Source organism: Brienomyrus brachyistius, chromosome 13 (genome assembly GCF_023856365.1).
Source record: "Brienomyrus brachyistius isolate T26 chromosome 13, BBRACH_0.4, whole genome shotgun sequence".
In the NCBI taxonomy this organism is placed as follows: domain Eukaryota; kingdom Metazoa; phylum Chordata; class Actinopteri; order Osteoglossiformes; family Mormyridae; genus Brienomyrus; species Brienomyrus brachyistius.
In genome coordinates this window covers 18,291,076-18,310,489 of record NC_064545.1, presented here as the reverse complement: position 1 = coordinate 18,310,489, position 19,414 = coordinate 18,291,076, and the positions used below count along the sequence as shown (strand labels likewise).

At 40.7% G+C, this 19,414-nt stretch overlaps 3 long non-coding RNA genes across 6 annotated transcripts; 1 reads left to right on the top strand and 2 right to left on the bottom strand.

Annotated features, from left to right (window-relative positions):
• Positions 1–2,598: 2,598 nt before the first annotated feature.
• On the bottom strand, positions 2,599–5,480 carry LOC125706615 (uncharacterized). Its single transcript, XR_007382029.1, has 2 exons — positions 4,846–5,480; positions 2,599–4,268 (listed from the first exon to the last, which is right to left on the bottom strand). It is a non-coding gene; the product is annotated as an uncharacterized LOC125706615 (long non-coding RNA).
• A 4,259-nt stretch (positions 5,481–9,739) lies between these two features.
• On the bottom strand, positions 9,740–11,752 carry LOC125706207 (uncharacterized). The gene is made up of 3 exons (XR_007381927.1): positions 11,630–11,752; positions 10,543–11,212; positions 9,740–10,375 (listed from the first exon to the last, which is right to left on the bottom strand). It is a non-coding gene; the product is annotated as an uncharacterized LOC125706207 (long non-coding RNA).
• A 3,258-nt stretch (positions 11,753–15,010) lies between these two features.
• Positions 15,011–18,884, top strand: LOC125706214 (uncharacterized). 4 transcript variants are annotated; one of them, XR_007381931.1, is made up of 4 exons: positions 15,011–15,496; positions 15,653–15,727; positions 17,401–17,480; positions 17,909–18,884. It is a non-coding gene; the product is annotated as an uncharacterized LOC125706214 (long non-coding RNA). The 4 variants fall into 4 exon arrangements; XR_007381932.1 differs by lacking the exon at positions 15,653–15,727; XR_007381930.1 differs by lacking the exon at positions 15,011–15,496 and having other exon boundaries at positions 15,508–15,727.
• Positions 18,885–19,414: the final 530 nt, after the last annotated feature.

The window sequence follows — 19,414 nt, the reverse complement described above, 5'->3', positions numbered from 1 at the left end:
GAGAGGTGGCGGTCAGGCTGAGAGAACTGGGAGATCTTGGGGAGTGGGATAAACCTGACCGGGTTGATGTGGATAGGCGACCCAGGGAACGTATCCCATACAATAATGACGGACTTCGTAGGAATGAACTGTGGACTTTATTGCGACAGGCCGGCATTCCTCGCGCAGATATTGATGGGAAGCCCACTAGCGAATTACAGCAGTTGTGTCAGCGGAAGGGGCTGCTGAAAGGGAAACAGGCTAGAGCTGCTGCGGTCTTTTCATCTGGAATGCAGGGTGAAAGGTGGCAGAAACATGACACTTCTTCCTCCTCAGACGCTTCAGAATCTGAGAGGGAAGGGGGAGAGCCAGAATTGGGCATTGGTATGCAGTGGTGGATTTGGCAAATGCGTTCTTTACAATTCCTATTCCCGAGGACAGACAGGATCAATTTGCATTTACTTGGGGGGGGGGGCGGCAGTATACTTTTACTCGCTTGCCCCAAGGCTATTTGCATAGCCCCTTATGTCACAGGATTGTAGCCGAACACCTAGACTCGTTACCTCGTCATCCTGGGGTGCAGATTTCCCACTATATTGATGACATCATGATTCAGGGAGAAACAGAGGAGGTGGTTCAGGAGGAATTGGATCAAATGATGGCTCATATGAGAGGGAAAGGATGGGAAATGAATCCCACCAAAGTCCAAGGGCCAGGTATGATTGTGAAATTTCTGGGTATACAGTGGAATAAAGGGGAAAAGGAAATTTTGCCAAAAGTCAAGCAAAAAATTATGGAATTTGCCATGCCGGGGGATCTGAACAACAAATTGCTTTTCAGCTAGCTCAGAAAGCTATACAGCAGGCTGTGAGCTTAGCTAAGGTGCAGGACGGACCAGTAGAATTGCAAGTCACTGCGTCTGATATGTATGCTAATTGGAGTCTGTGGCAGAAACAGGGGAGGCAGCGTCGCCCCCTGGGGTTTTGGTCAAGGAAACTCCCTGACCCTGGGGCTAGGCATACTCCATTCGAAAAACAACTTTTGGCATGCTATTGGGCATTATTAGAGACGAAGCAGCTGACAATAGGACATGATGTGCTATTGAGACCCCGGATTCCTATTATGACATGGGCGAGCAGTAATCCTAAAACCCATCGGATTGGTGGAGCACAGGAAGCAAGCAAGTGGAAATGGTATGTAGCTGATAGGGCTAAGCCTGGCCCCTCTGGGGTGTCAGCCTTACATGAGCAAGTGGCAGATGTTCCAGAGAGAGAGGAGGAAATGGTGGTGTTAACACCATCGGAGGAGTCCCCTACATCGTGGAAAAGTAGGCAGTGGGTGGAGTTGCGAGCAGTAGTGATGGTTCTGGAGTAGGAGGGACTGAGTGATTGTCATTTGTATACTAATTCATGGTCAGTAGCGAATGGTATGGCTGTTTGGATGCCTGCATGGAGGAATCAGAATTGGAAGATTAGGGCCAAGGAGGTTTGGGGTAGGGAGTTGTGGGAGCGAATCTGGGAACAAGTAAAAAGGGTAAGGACGCAGGTATCGCATGTAGATGCACACACCTCAAACCAGTCTGTTGAGGCATTATATAATGGTACTGTAGATGCCCAGACTCGAATAACCCCGGTACAGGTCCATCCAACCATGGGATTGTCTGCCGCTCAGTGGGCGCATGGGAAAAGTGGCCACTTAGGAGCAGCAGCAACATATGAATGGGCAATATAGAGAGGGATATAGGGCTCTCGAAGGAACAAACAGGCACGCTTAGGTTCACTCAAAAAAAAACACTTTAATACAAATAATACAAGATAACCTCGCATTAAAATCAATATCAATATATCAATTGAAACAATGCAAAATAATCTTGTACCACAAATAATGTACCACAACAGATATGGAATAGCATGAATCATACGAATATATATATATATATATATATATAGAAAGCAGAAATAAAAATATAGGTATCAATATATCAATTGAAACAATGAAACAATGCAAAATAATCTTGTACCACAACAGATATGGAATAGCATGAATCATATGAATATATATATATATATAGAAAGCAACAATAAAAATATAGGTAAGGCGAACTATTATCACAAGCGGTGATAATTAATCCCCATTATCAATCGAACACAAAAGCAGCTGCTAAACTATTTACACTCGGACGTGTCCTCATCACCCACCTTCACACATGGACTGGGGAGCCCTTTTCAGTCCTGGCAGGAGACCAACACGTGAGTCCCGAGAAATGCCGGGCGATGCGCGCTCTATCCCACGGCTGAGCTCCGGTCAGTACTGAGTTTTCCCCGTCCTTTATACTAAATTGGGTGCTGCGTGTGGGCAGGGGACGAGCTGGCCAGGCTCTCCCCTTCCCCCCAGGCAAGGTATTATCCAATTCCCCCTTTTGTCCGAGTGATGCTGCTTGTGATAATAAAATATGCGTCCTGGTGTCGTGCTTTCCTATTCTACCCCCCCCCCCCCCCGGAGGCAATTTTAAGGTGCCGTATACCGACCCCCTCCTGTCTCCCGGAAACCAGGATAATGTTGGAGTTAGACTCCACCGAGTCTGTTGATGAGGAAAAGATGCACTCTGGAGGTGAAGGATAGTTGCACGTCAGCTCTCTTTATTCTCAGCACAGATTGCAATCCGGGAGCCACCCTCAGATGCACAAAAGTACACACCAAGGGAAGCTGTCTCTCTATGGTCAGTGTCTGGTTTTTATAAGCCAAACAGGGCGTCTGCCTTCTTGTTGGTACCATTCCAGGTTCAAAACTATTGTTTTGAAAGTTCTGGCGTTAGTCCCCACTCTCTTCCTTTTCTCTTATCTTGTTATGTTCCAATTCCGCAGCATCAGCTTAATGTCACCCTGACCCTATCCGTGTGCCTTCGGCTTTCCGAAATTTACTGGCATTACGAGGCGGCCCAGCGCCCCCCTTCTCTTCCCTGCCTATGTTCCAGTTTGTTCCCATTTCTCCGGGTGACAAAGTTTAGCACAGGGCCTAGCTGCCCTCAATAAACATCCTGGCTTCTTTTATGAGCCCAAGTTCTTTATGGCAGGACAGGGTTTGCAGGGGATCGGCAAAGAATAACATGTTCAATGACATTCCGGGTGAATCATGGACGATTGATCTTCAGGACGATCAGTCTCCACACGATCAGAATTAATCCACAATTACGATCTCCCAGAATATTACAGTAAAAGGATTAATTTATTGTTTAATCCATATTTAACACAAATCAGACTTTGCTTTTAATTATTCATTCAGCTGAATATTTTATATAATTAATCAAATGCAAATGGCATGGACAAAAACAATGGTGCCCTTAATTTAATATTTTGTGGCACCACCTTCTGCAGCAATCGCTGTCAACAAGCGATCTCTGTACTTCACAATGAGTCTGCATTTTCCAAGAAGGGATGATAGTCTGAGCCACATACTCAGCCTACTGAGCTATACAGCAGTCCAGGTAACAGGGAAACACACTAGGGACTTAGGCACACTGGGGCTGAAGGGCAAGAGACAGGGAAGAGGACAGGATGGCCAGCGACACCTGCTGGCCAAACAGGAAGGAGACTTGAAGGGCAGAGTGGGATGGGCGCTGACCCTGACATTTTTGTCAACTGTTCTGCAGTATTTCAGGAACATTAATCAAACTTGAATGCATAAATGCAACAATTAAAAGGCAAACTGAATGTTTTGTGCATTGTAAAATTTAGAAATACAACTGTGTAATAATTATAAATTCTAGAAAATCAAAGTAACATGTCGAATGAAAACTTGTCTTCTGGCATGTTGAATGGATATAAAAATTACCAGACCACACAATGCCTACAGAACATGACATACACAAATAACATACGGTTTGAATACTGCTCACTAACAAATCATGCTGTACAAAAGAATCTAAAAGAACATCTAGTTAAAAGAGAACATTTATATTACATTTATCAGTTTAGCAGAGTACCAGGTTCATGCACAAAACACAGCAACTGCAATGCAAATAAGAAGACAGGCAATGCTTAGCTGGGTCAGAATATTAATAAAATTGTGGTTAATGTCGGTACCACAAAGTTCTGATTACCGGCTGCAGAGTGACACCTTTTGATGTATTTAAAATCCATTGGTGCTCATTGGGGCATTAGTGGTATCGTGGTGGGAGTAGCATCAGCAGGGTCGGACTGGGAGTTCTGTTTTTCAGAGCAGGTACAGTGGCTCATCTTGTAGATAGATAGTACCAGAATCACGACAGAAAGACAGCCTAAGGATGCGATCTGAGGCACAAAAAAGAAAAAAAATCCACCAACAGGGAATGTTTACTGATGGTTGACAGTGGCCTGAAATAGTAGAAAGTATTTCTATGATGCCAAAGAATAATCTGTATATGTGCGCGCTATTCACATAAAGTATAATGTAACATATATGGTACATGCTGTTTGTTCGTTATTCCGAATCACTGCAGTTAGCCCGAATTTTTAATATAACCGGCTTTATGGCAGTCCGTTCGTAAGTGCGGCTTATCCGTAAGTTACCCCGGGGGTTGTCAGTACACTAGTGGCCAAAATTGTATAACCACCTAGAATTCTGGCATTACGTTTAAAAAATACTGCACGAATACTGGCGGTAATGTTTACAAACGATCAGAGTTTTACAAATATCATATATTGGATAATTAAATAAGTAACTGGTGCAACTGTTGAAAAGGTTCTGCAATCGATAAAAATTGTGTCTCCGCAATTTTGGCCACTAGTTTACATCTTTAAACGCTTGGCTGCGGAGGCGAAGAGCTGCACGACAAGAAGCGATTAATAAAGCCTCACTTGGCTTATGTGGTTTATGTGTAGCTCTTACCTGAGAATATGCAAAATATTCCTGAGTCTTAAGCCTCAGTTCCGTGGAATTATATCCATCTTCAGGACGTGGTTCACACCATTTCTGATTACTGTTGTCCATGAAGACATACAGTCCTTTCCAGTCCGTACATGCACAAGACACATATCTTCCATCATATAACAACACGATCGCCCACGCAAATGGAAGATAAAAGCTTTGAATTGTACAATGTTCAATTATAAAAGTTTTGATTGTATTACAACATTTACTTGAAGAAGTTTCGCATTTACTACCACATTTAATTGGACAAGTTTTACATATTTTACATTGAATTGTACAAGTTTCGCTTGTTTTAAGCGTGAGTACGAATAATAATGCGGCTGGAAATAAAAAGATAAAACTTGTTAATAATGAATTCAAATAATTTCCATTGCAGGGACACAAAAACTCTATCTCAAGTAACTTCTCCAGTATCACGAGGCTAACAATAAAAGTAAAGCTTGGATACTCAGTAAAAAGTACCGTTTTCAGATCCTTAATCCAATTTAGAGCCATCGCCAATACCAGAGAAAAAGGTATGCGTAGATGTGTAAAGTACACATTTGCTTAAATATGTATTCTTTCACAATCATTGGTTTATGAAAATGAAAGGGTTTTACTTTTGGTTGCATTTTTTCAGACGATTGGTTCTCAAAATCTGTCAGGGTAATATCTCAAGTGCTCCCACCCACACTAATTAATCAACATGCTTAAACATAACTTTAAACATTAAACTTTCTAGCTTAATAAACTTGTTATGTGGTAATGAAGAATTTTGTTATTGCAACTTTTACATTATATACAGTGCCACCGACTTCGGCCAGCTGACTGGCGTGAGATTTTCAATTCGAGACATATTTGCACACTCATTTAAATGTATGTTAAAGTTTTATTAACTTGTAAGTTAATAACCGTAGGGTTTGCAAACTACCCCCAACGCTTTTGATGGAGCTAATTTTAGTTCTATAATTGAATAATACACATTTGCCGTAAGATTCCTTACATGAGCGTGAGAGTGTGAAAGCGTGAGTGTCACGTCAGATGCGTGAGTTGGCTACCCTGCATGCCCAACCTTTGTGCGCTTCACTCTCCGGCGTCCAGCCTCCATGCGTTTCCGCGTTGGGTGTCATCGGTGGATGTTTGGTGTCCGTGTTTGTTCTTGTCTGATACAAGTGACGACCACACACTCACACTGCCCACGATGCCCGTTGCCCCACTTACTCCTAACACACACAGTAGGCACACACACACGTACCTGCTATATACAATGATTGACATTTAATATTACACATGACTTTACAATACAGCATAATGCTCCCAGGGTCCTCACCACCGGTCCTGGCAGTGGCTGCTCTGAGTCGGCCAGGGCTGGTACAGAGCCAGGCGGTCGTGGTGCAGCACGACATCCGCACCCTGTCCACCACTTCGGAGATCCATTCCAGCACCCCTCCAGTGGCTGTTGAGCTACAATAATGGTCTTATTGTAATGCTTTCTTTCTAAGGTGATTTATGTTTCTGGGAAATGGTGTGATTCTGCAGCATCACTTTACCTAAACATAATGACGTCTCCAACTATCTCCGAGTGAGCAGAGGTCCATATTTGGTAATTAGAAATAAACAGCATTATTTCACTTTAGTGGTGATGGCCAAAATGACACTTCCTGAGCTGTTTGCTCAGATATCTCGCCCGACTAGATGGTCTCTGTTCAAAAAAGGGATCAAAGCATTCCCCAAAGCAAGCCAGGAGCGCCATCCAGTGGGCTCAAAAAATACTGCAAATGGATCAAGTAGCATTGTTTTGGTCATCTCCACACTTTAGTAATGAAGAGTGGTCAGAAAGTTCTTTTTTAGTTTTAGTTAAAGAAAAATAATCACCCTAGACCTTACGGGTATATTACCTGTCTTAGAAAATTCTGACTTTAGGTGTCTTGCGAACTCTGCAGTGAGACAAGTTGGGACTCCCTGGGATTCATCCATCCATCCATCCATCATCGGCCGCTTATCCAGGGCTAAATCAAAGAGGCAGCAATCTAAGCAGGGATGCCTAGACCTCCATTTCACTAGCCAGCTCCTCCAGCTCTAATCTCTCTATGACTTTATTGGACTTGGGGCCCATGAGGATTTCAGCAGAGTCACGGTTGTAACTCCATGTGACTCCCGGTTCAGTGAGGGCTGTACAATGTCGTTGCCTGGTGACCATATTAGTAGAACATAGATAATGTACCATTGCACTGTGTACATAATTATTATGCAAATGTGTATTTTGCAGATTTTAAAATTTGTTCAATAGACACATTTTAAGCAATACCAATTCATTCATTGCAACAACAGTAAATGTTATATACAGAAAGACTCAGATTTGTATGTTATAAGAGGAAAATATAATTGTTCAAAAACATAGGTGTGCACATTCATTATGTAACTGAAAAATACAATACAAATACTTTTACTGGCCAATATAGCTGCCCTTCTTTTCTAACACTTGCATTAGCCTGTTATCCATTGATTCTGGCTGTTTTTGTACGTCACTGTGCCTAAGTTCTAATGAAGCATCCAACAGCTTCCTATGAGCTCTTCAGTGATGTGTACGGCTTTACTTGTCTGTAGATCTCCCTCTTTATGCAGGTCCGCAGGTTCTCTATTGGCTTCACATCAGGTGAGCAGGGGGGCCGAGTTATCATTTCGCTGTCTTTGAACCCTTTGCTGGCCAGCCAATCTCTGCTGTACTTCCATGCATGAGATGGAGCAAATTGTCTTGCATCAGTATCATGGACTTTTTGAACAATGCTGTCTTCTTCTGGTGCCACTGCTTGAGGAAGGTATCTTCCAGGAACTTGCACTGGTGTCTGGATTTCATTTTCAAGCCATCTTCCACCCGAAATGGTCCAACTAATTCACTGCTGATAATTCCAGCCCATATCATCATCCCTCCCCCACCTTGGTGCGTGATGCCGGTCAGCAATCCAGCCATGGGCTCACCCATCAGGTCCATCCAGGGTCACTCTCATCTCATCCGTTCACAAAACCTTTGAAAAATCCATCTTCATATATTTCTTTCCCAATTCTCGATGCTTTTGCTTATGATTTTTATTTAAAGGGGGCTGTTTTTCTGCCTTTCTGACCCTGCCAATCATGCTAGGCTCTTTGTGCCTAGTGCTTCTGCAGAGTAACGGAGGTTTGGAGTTCTGAAAGGAATAGCATTTAAGCCATAGCAAACTTTTCTGTCTCACTAAGCTTCAGTGCTACCCAACAATCTCCCTTACTCCTGGGCTATTGCTCAGCCTTTGAAATCTCAAACACTATTTTGGTTTCAGTTTCATCCCATGTCCAACCCCTGTATGTCCTTTATTCATTTAAAATACATATAATTTTTTTTTTGTCAATTATTTAAATTCTCCATTGACATACAATTCGTATGAAATTCATGTTTTGTTAATTTTATTTCCGTGCACAATTCTTTGAATGAACTAAAATGAATTATGGCCAGTGGTTCCACATAACTAGAATGAATTTTGAAAAGGAAAGGTTCTCTTCCAGTTGATGCATTCACCTTCTGTCCCGGAACATAACATAGCTCAGTTAATCTCACTGAATTTTTTTCAAGTCTAATTAAACCAACTGAATGTGCAGAGATCATCCATCTCTTTCATTAGAATAATATAAAAGCAACATATATATTTTTAAGAAATAGCAAGCAATAAACATGCATTTCCTACTAAAGCCATATGTTATCCTGTACAGTAAAATGTAAAGTTCATGTAAGTTTTGTATTTTTCCTGTAGGCTTTTCCCTTGAGTGCCTTACATGTCAAGTGCATGAATGTGCCCAAAACCATACAGGATAAAACATGGACTTGTAGTGAACATATTCAAACATCATGCATCAGATATAATTGAAATATGTATTGTATTTTTGCCCATCAAACTCAGCATGGTTCACATAAGGCTATCAAGCTAGTATCATGGTTCAGTCCGATGGAGGGGTGACATCGCGAATGGGACCTACGAACTGTATCATCGTGGGTGCAGCCTTCAGTGCCGCCCGACACAGGCCAATGTGGACAACAGACTCATTAATGGACTTTGTCTTGATCCTTATTCACAGTTCACGTCTAGCTTTTAGCAAGCAGGCCCACCCTTTCCTGTATTGCGTAATGTCAGCATGTCAAGGCTGTCAGCAGCTTGTTGACCTTGGACTCCCAGCATTTTTTGTTCTCCATATTTGGGAGTTTTTGGTTCCACCCCTCCATTGTCATCTCACTTTCTTTATTTAATTTCTTTCATTCCTTTTTCCTGTTCTGTATTATTCTCTCTAATGATGTTTAATCACAACACATCCATGTAAAGTGCCTTGGGACGACTGTTGTGAAAGGTGCTATATCAAAAAAAAATAATGAATTGAATTGAAAAATGAGGATGATGCTTGATAGCCTTATATGAACCATGCTGTTTTTCATATGGGTAAAAAAACAAAGCAATGTAAGTAATTAAGTGAGTGAAGAGAGAATATGAAAGATCCTTTTTGTCCTTCTTGTCCGATCCTCTCGTGTGTCACGCCCCCTCATTATCCCCATGTGGAATCTCTAAGTTCACCATCTGTTCTGCATTTCCTGCCTTCAGTCTTATGTACTTAGTCTGCGGACTTAGTTTCCCCAGTCTTGTCACTGAAGTGTATACCGTGTTGTGCTCTACTCGCATTAAAACCCCTTTGTTTTGTATCTCTGTGTGCCTGACCCTGATTTCCCCGCTTCCTGTTCACTCGTCCTGCACATGGTCATCACACCTATAACATCTTTTATACATCCGAGTCAGTTGCACTCAGCACTGTTTTTAATGCTGCAGAATTTCAGGGACACAAAAAAAAAACATAAATGCAATGTTTAAAAGGTAAGTTTAATGTTTTGTACACCAAATTTAGGAACAGAAATGCCAGAAAGTCAAAGTAATACATCTGAGATGAAAAACTGCCAATGAAGTTCTACCAGGAACGTTTCTCTTTTGCTATATCCAGCAGTACTGGTTCCCAGAATAAACAGGGAAGTATAAAAGAAACATTAAATCGGTATAAAAGAAAGAAATTAAAGAAAGATTCAATTTTTACATTTCATCTGATTTTTCTTCTTGCATGATGAATCGATCATGTCCCACACCCCAGGGTGTATACAGGATGTGCCTTAAACCAAGCAACTTATACATACTGTTTGTTAACAGATATTTATGTTGTACTAAGCAATCTAAATGAGCATCATCTGGTAAATATATAACATGTTCATGCAGTTATTTGTTTAGCAGAGAAGCACGTTTATACACAGTACTCAGCAACTGGAAAGCAAAGAGGTTCATGGTTGGGTCGTACTGGTTGATGCTGGTTGAAGGTGTTCCACTTTCACTGGGTCTTTAATTTTAACAGTAACTGTTTCCGTTTCATTGCACTGGGTGGAGTCATGTCTGTTATTATAGATGCATGTTCCCGCCAAAATGATAATAATAAATAAGACAAAGGCTGCAAGCTGGGTCACAAAAAAGAAACACACACCAGTAAGATATTCTTACTCATGGCTGACAACAGCATGACACACAAACAAGACTCTTAAAAATGTCAGAGAATTGTGTTTACATGCCGAGAACTACAGGCATTACTACCTACAAGGTGCTGACTATTAAGTGCAGTACTTACCTGAGAGTACATGAAAATATTTTGAGTGAATTCCAACTTTTCTGTATTTGATGTTATATTCGTATCAGGTGGTTTGCACCACTTTTGTACAGTATTAGTGTCCATGGGCACATACACTCCATTCCAGGTAGTGAATCCACATGAAAGATATTTCCCATCAAACAGCAGCACATTTATCCACGCCATTCCTGGAAAAATTAATTTGAGAAAGCAGGAAAAGCTGCAATGCAGCTCGGATTCTTTGAAAAGCAAGATTAAAGCGAAGAAGGGAATGCCAAAGAATATTCCAGCAAAAAGTCTATTCCAAAACCAACTGCAGGGACACAGAAATTCTGCTTCCAGTAACCTCTCCAGTATCAAGAGGCAAGCAGCTAAAATTAAATTTTTTCTTAAAATGTTGCTAACAGAAATTAAGGACTGAACCCAATCTGATGCCATTATAAATCCACACAAAATGTTTTGTGCTTAGCAGTGGTGTGGCCATAAATTTATAACTGGGTGGACTTTTGTGAAATGGGTGGAGTTTTATTCTCTCAAATCTCATTGTGAATAGTTTTTGCCCCCTTTCCTACATTTTTGTATATAATTTTTAATTGGTCATTTACAAAACCTCAAATATCCAATAAAACTGTATGATTCAGACTTTAATTAACATCAATAATTTGTTCAACTATACATTGGTTTGTGTGTGTGTGTGTGTGTGTGTGTGTGTGTGTGTGTTTGTGTGTGTGCACGAGAGAGAGAGAGAGAGAGAGAGAGAGAGAGAGATTCAACGAGTGCAGAAATGCTATTCAACTTTGAATATAAGGAAGTAGAATTAAAATGGAATTGATTTCACACAAGTTTATATATACAGTGTAAGTGCAGCTTTAGCAAAACAGAGTAGTATTTCAATATGAATTACACAGCACATAAACATAAACAGCATACACTGACTCCGCCCACCGCAAGCCCTTCAAAACAGTCATACAAGTAACCCTGTCACAACCCTCTCCATAAGACAACCCACCAACACTCACAAGGAAAGCTACTGCATGCAGACTCACAAATGGTACCACACATAAACAGTCAAATATCTAAAACCTACCCTTGCATACCCTATTCATGCTGAAGCCTGAGGAGAAGCCATAGTAGTTCCTAGCCTGGTCATATTGTCCCTCCTGATCTTTTTTGCAGGACTTCATAAGTTAAAGCTACTTGGATGTGGAGCAGAGTAATATAAAAGTGTAGATAGGAGGAGGGAAGGCAGCGTAGAAAGGCATGGCCACATCAGGAGGAGAGGAAGGAGTGAACAAGGGACTATACTGCAGACACCAAACATGTAACAGTAGTCCTTTCATGTGGTCCAATGGGGAGAACCAACACACACTGCAACAAAGACACCAGGGGAGCATGGTAAGGGTAGTTACACACAGCTCTGGCAAAAATTAAGAGACCACTCTATGTTTTTACAAATCTCTACATTTTTAATATCCCGGTTGAATCTTGGTTCTGCTGGCAGAAGGTTACACTGTGAGGCAGGCTGCTTCCAAGCTCAGAGTTTCTAAGACAGCAGTACACAAGAACAACATGAAGCGGGAGATACTGGCAGTAACTAATAACCAGCCAGGTAAAGGGCAGAAGCAACTTTCTAATGCCAGAGATGACCGTCAACTTATCCGGCAGTGCTTCATAAATCGGAGGATGACCTCAAGCGACCTTCAAAAAGAATGAGACAAATTAAGTGGTGTGAAGTGCACTGCTAGGACAATTCATAACAGACCCCTAGAAGCAGGACTATAGTCCCATTAAGCAAGGAAGAAGCCCTTCGTCAATGCGATGCAGGGAAGAGCCAGACTGGGGTTTGCAAAAAAATGTATATTTTACTCAAGCACACACCCATAAACTGAAAAATGAGTGGAACTGAAAATTTTACCATGGTAGCTTAATTTTTTCCAGAGCTGTGTATGCACATTAGGGCTGGGGGTGATAAGGTACTTATAGGATGGCCAGTGACCTCTGCTGGCCAAACAGGGACATGACGGGCTGACAAGGCAAGCCCTGACAGGCATGGCTCTATTAGATCTGCAGTGGTCATTCTCCTTAGCCTGTAGTCCTTTGAGAGTATGCACTATGAAGCTGTAGTCCTTTGAGAGTATGGACTATGAAGCTGTAGTCCTTTGAGAGTACGGACTATGAAGCTGTAGTCCTTTGAGAGTATGGACTATGAAGCTGTAGTCTTTTGAGAGTATGGACTATGAAGCTGTAGTACTTTGAAATTATCCACTTTGAAGCTGTATTCCTTTGAGAGTATGCACTATGAAGCTGTAGTACTTAGCAAACTCTGGAATAGTCTCAATTGAGGGATCATTGTCAGAGACAGCCTCCTCAAGGATTCTGTGAAATGCAAAATTCAGAGGTGCGTCGTCTCAGTTTATCTTGTGAAATAGTGCATGACGACCACGTGGGTTTATTTTATTGTCCGCATCTACATGAAGCTTCCCCAGGATTTCTCTGTGTAGTGCCAGAATCATGGGTCCATGTCTTTCTAAGGGCTGATTGTCAGTCAATGTCAGTGCAGCTCTAATCTGCCCAAAAGACATAAATTCTTTGAGCACAGATGTTTCTCCAGCCAGCTGGATTGTTGCCAGCAGCCATGACACAGTAGCATCAATAGAAAAAAAGATCCACGAACACTGAAGCAGCAAACTTTGTGAAGACCAACACTTGTATCATTCTCCAAACTTTTGGGCACGACTGTACGCACTCAAAGCACTTCATGACGGTGGAGGTGAGTGCGAGTGGGCAGCAGTCATTAAGGCAACTCATATTTGGTTTCTTTGGGACAGGGATGACGGTGGTCCTCTTGAAGCATGTTTGGACTTTAGACAGGAGCAGAGAGAGGGTAAAGATGTCTGTAATAACCTCTGCCAGTTCGTGAACGCATGCTTTGAGAGCACAACCTGGGATATTATCCGATCCAGGAGCTTTCTCTATGGTTACTTTTTATGAAGTATGTACGCATGTCTGCCTGATATTTTTGAAAAGGGCAATGTACTCATTAAAATAAGTTTCTTGGGAGTTTGCCCAGCCAGTCTACATGTGTTTTGTGGACTGGGAAAATGCATATGATCGTGTCCCGGGGGGGGTACTTCAGGAGTATGGGGTACGGGTCCGTTGGTACGGGGCATCAGGTGTGAGAGGCGGCGGGGATGAGGATAAGCACCTCTAAACCTGAGGTCATGGTTCTCAGGTCAGAAAAGGGGGCCCCGGGGAGAGGGAGGTCTGGGCATCCTTGCTTTCACTGCTGCCCTTTGGACCCGAACCCGGATGAGTGGTAGATAACAGATGGATGGATGGATGATTTTGGGAAGAATAAAATAATCAGTAGATAAACAATAGGTATCCAACTGCTATTGCCATAAAAATGTCAATATAATAGTGCATGGGTCTGCAGTCTTATCCAGAAAGGGCCGCTGTGTATGGGGGGGGTTTGCTGAAACTCCCCAATTGGATTACTAATTAGAGGATTGATTGGCTGAAGTATCCTCCCACCTGGGTTTGATCAACTGACATAAAGGTTACCCCAGAAACCTGCACACGCACACCGGCCCTTTGCGGATAAGATTGGCCACCCCTGTAATGAAGTGTGAGCAGTTTGGCTGTAGCTTTCTTGGTGGATCACCAGAGGGCGCCATAGTCTTCATCATCACTTTTTTGAGTTTTGCCATGGTTTACTGTGAACATCTGTTACTGTACCAGTTTTCTTCCCTATACAAATTCTGTCCTGTTCTGTTTCCTTTAATCAGTCTTCAGTAAGTGTTTCTGTATTTTTATTGCTGGTTTTGGGCTTTATTTCTTTGCAAAGAACCACATTACTGAACTTCCCCGGTTCTCAGTGAGGAACCACATTGCTCCTTTGTGTTTGTATGTTTCCAAGACATAAACTTTTATGCTTTTGTGTAGAAGTGGCTGTTGAGCTGCATTGACACAATATACAAACACAGACACATATTAACACAAAAAAGGATATAAGTATTATGATTCGATATACTCCACTGGACAAAACTGTATTTTGGAATTTTTGCAATGACATGATTTATATTCTCAAAAGACAGCAATATTAAGCAAGAAAGTTACATATTTCAAGTGTGGATCTATGTATATAGCAGGGCTGGGCAGCCATATCGACAAAGGGCTGGTGTGTAACCTGTAGGTCAGCAGTTCAAACCCAGGAGTGAGGACTCTTCAGCTTCTAATTAATAACCTAATCAGGGGCCTGCAGCAAAGACCCACATACGCAGCGGCCCTTTAAGACTGGCTACCCCTGGTTTATAGGACAGCTGAGCTGTGGGAGGGCACTTTTGAGAAACGCCCTGGGGGGGGGGGGGGGGGGGGGTTGGCACTTTTCTGAAATCTGAGAACCAATCATCTGAAAAAATGAAGCTGTAACTAACACCCCTTCATTTTCAGAAACTAATAAGTCTGAAACAGTAAATATTTCTGTGTATTTTGCACATACCTTTGAGTGGTATTTAAGATGCCAAACAACTTGTTAAGTTGGGTGAGAGAAGTACTTCCTTCTCATAGTGTGAGCCTGATTTATATAATTAGCATCATGATCCTGGAGAGTTTACTGGAGACAGATTTTGTGTGTCCCTGCCATCCTCCCTGGAATCAAATATTTTTAGCTGCAGTCGCTTTTATTCCAGCATTAACATTATTTATACTTATGCCGGACAAGTGTGAATGCAGTTGTGGTGCGATATTACAGCGTCTTTATCTCCCACTTGCATGGGTGACTATTGTTTTCATCGACGGAAAATATTTTGCTTGCGCATTTACATATTGGGAAGGAGTTTATGTGCCCATTAGCCAAGGTACTTCTCAGAAATGGTGTAAACCGTGGAATTCAACAGAGGAAAATATTAAACAATTCATGACTAAAAATCAAGATTTGTACTTTACATCTCAGGTAAGAACTACATCGTAGTTTGTAGGATTAAGGTTGTAATGCCTGTAGTTCATTGATTTCAGTGTGATTCGCACATACACACATACACACATACACACTATTCTTTGGTGTCATTTCTCTGCTTCTGTTGGTATGTTTTCTTTCTTTGTGCTTCAGGGCATCGGCTACGCCTGTGCTTTCGCTATCCCTGTGTTACTTATCTACCGGATAGCAAAATATCAGTGTCAAAAGGTATGTCTCTACCCAGAACTATTCCGCACCGCATAATGCTCCATTAATTACATTAATTGCTTACTACAGCTTTTACCCATTCCATTTAAAATAAAGTTACTGAGTGACTGGAATCAAAGTATGTGAAAACCTGTCACTTTGCAGCTGGAAGTCAACACTTTGCATTACCAACACTAAAGAATATTTTGGGCTAATTCTAAACCAGCATTGCATTTTGTGGCTTATTTGCTTTCTGTGAACTGTGCATGAATGTCTTCCTATGCCAAGTAAATCAAATAATTTTGATGTCTGTTAACTGGATTATGCAGATTTATATTTAGATAGTCTAATACAGTATGATTTATTTTAGTGGGACTTTCCAAATTTCATATTGATTCATGTATTCAGTGATCACAGAAAATCTTGAGAAGCACATTACTTTATTCATTTATTTAAATATATATATATATATATATATATATATATATATATATATATATATATATATATATATATATATATATATATATATAGACACACACAGTGCTAACAGAAAGTCTTGGGATGCTTGCTTTATATATGTCACATTAGAGACACCAGTCATTTTAAATAAAATATTCATTTCAAGTAGTAATAAATTGAAACTCAAATTGTTTTCTGAGAAGTACCTTGGCTAATGGGCACATAAACTCCTTCCCAATATGTAAATGCGCAAGCAAAATATTTTTTTTTATATTTTATATATATATATATATATATATATATATATATATATATAGACACACACAGTGCTAACAGAAAGTCTTGGGATGCTTGCTTTATATATGTCACATTAGAGACACCAGTCATTTTAAATAAAATATTCATTTCAAGTAGTAATAAATTGAAACTCAAATTGTAGCTCTAAATTAGCCGTTCGGAGTTACGAAGTTTATTGATAAGCACTCACTGGGTTTTTTTTTAATTAGTGACACCTTTGCAATAAATGCAGGGCACACTCACTTATATATATATATATATATATATATATATATATATATATATATATATATATATGGGACACTAATTAATATATATATATATATATATATATATATATATATATATATATAATAATTATATATATATATATATATATATATATATATATATATATAAGCCATAGTTTTAAGTAATTAGTATTTCAAGTCTCAATCAATTGAAACCCAGATTATAATTCTGAAACTGTTCTGAGTTAAAAAGTTCATTGACAAGCAGTCTCTTTGGATGCTTTGTAATTAGTGACAACTTTGCAATAACATAAAACATTTGTGTTTAGTGCCCCTTTGGGAGCCAATGACTACAAATGTAAATAACAGCAAAATGGCCAAGACTAAAGTGAAACTTTTGTTATGAACCCAAAGAATTCACAACATTATTGCAGAACTGAGCAAGCAACTCAAGACATTCTGTGTATTTTGTTCCTGATTTATTCTGGGAACCAGTACCACTGGATATAGAAGAATTATGTTCTTGACGATACCTGCTTTTGCAATTATTCATATACATCACTTTGACTTTCTGACATTTATAATCACAAAGTTGTATTTCAGAATGTTCCACTGCACAAAGCATTAAACTTTTAAACTTTTTTTTAACTTTTTAATTGCTGCATTTATGTGAATTAATTTTCTTCACCCACTTGTCCTAAACAGTGTTTTGGGGATCCGGAGACCACCACTGAAGGACCGAATACCAGGCAGGTCCAGGGCTTAACAAGCACAGCCACAGACAGGTTGGCACCTGGAATAATACTTACTGTGTGTTCGAATGATGGTGGGGGGAGGTGGTGGTAGACGGAGCGGAGTTGCCCAAGAGGAAACTCCAACATGCGGTGAGAACATGGAAACTCCATGCTGGGGCAGAGATTCAGACTCTACTCACCAGAGCTGTAAGATGACCACAGTAACCCCCATGCCACCACTCAGCTTTCCCCCTTTATATTGAATGTGTCTGAAATTCTGCAGACCAGTTGACAATTAAAACCAAGTATTGGGGTTTTTCATACTCTCTCTTTTTCACTGAAATGAAAACACAGTTCATTATCTAGCTGAAAACACGTGCATTTATTCTTATATTATTTTCACATACACTTTTCAATGTCCACTGTGCAGCCTGCTTTTTCCAAGGATGTCTGAAATCTTTCAAATCATTTATTTGAAGGACCAACTCCACGCCTTTCTCCGATGCATCCCATGGGCAAAGTGAACAGCTGTTATTCTCCAGCACAGAGTTAGAAAATGTCCATAGACAGATTAATCGACTGTGGCAGATACAGGAAGACATCAGAAATAACCTAGAGATAGCCAAAGTCGAGATGACTGAGCGTATAGAGAACATCAGCAGACTTCAGGCCCCAACATCAGCATATGGCCAGCTACAAGGCAATGTACCAGAGTCTCCTGAAGACCTACTGTCCCAGGTCTGACCCATCCAGTCCCAGGATGTGGAAGGCCAATCAGAGAGCAGGTACCGACACGTGGCCTCACACTGTAAACACTCTGCCTGCGGGTGACATGCGTCAGTTACCCATCACCTTTCCCTCACCAGACCCCCAACCCACTCCCTGCTGAATATTGCAGCCAGACCTCCCCACCAGCATGGCAACTGCAGCAACAGTGAGGAAATATTACTGAGGCCCATCTCCAACTATTCCACATCCCCACAGCAAAGATCTTGTCCACTGAGGATAAACAATCTGCTGTCCCCTGATAGTATACAGATGTTGAAGTTCTTGTATACCATTTCAATAGCCGACTCCTACCTGCATTGTCCCACACTGTATTCAGACACTACGGAAACCTTCATTGAGGATTGGACAGCAACACCAGCTTGCTCTGAAGAGGATTGCTAGTATCATGGACTTACCCAATGTGAACTCCAACGACCCGTCAGCCTTTGAGAATTTTGCCCTCCAAGTACTATAACTGGATGTTTAAGGCATTAGGCCCTGCAGGGGGTGTTCAGTTTGAGTGGGGCCCTCAAGTAGCTTGCCAACAGGCAGAATTTCCCCGCTATTCAGGTTTTTCAAGCTGACATCAAAGGTCACATGACATGTAAGTCAAACACACTTGTCTCAGACAAGAATTCACAATTTCAAATTAAAAAATGTGTTACACACCTTCAAAATCTAAAACTAAAAACAATTTTACTACTAATAATAATCTTATAACAATAATTATAATAATCATTTTTAAGATATATATTTTTATGAAAATGTTGCCCCTTTAAAGTTGTGTCCCAGTATTTTTGTCAACCCCATAAGATTTATACAAAATCGTGATTTAATCAGGAATAAAAGGATCAGCTACATCCTAAGGCACCATGCTTCACTTCCTGGTTTCAAACATGAAGGGAATATGGCTCAAGCACTGCCTTAACGCCGTCAGCTGGCTGTCAATTCCATCGCTGAGACGTCACCTCTGCCAGATGGATTTTTTCTGTTAGATTCATCAAATTATGTTCAGAATGAATTTAAAAATGAGTTTTCGTCAATAAACATTTCTGTTGTATACCTTCTGTGTGTTATTTGTTTTATGTGTCGCATTGGCGGAATGCATTATTTTCATGGATGTCCATTACTTCAAAAAACTAGAATCAGTTCAGCAAAAGAAATGGGATTTTTTTTAATTCAGCACCTTCAAAATACCCTAAATCCATTCAAGAAAC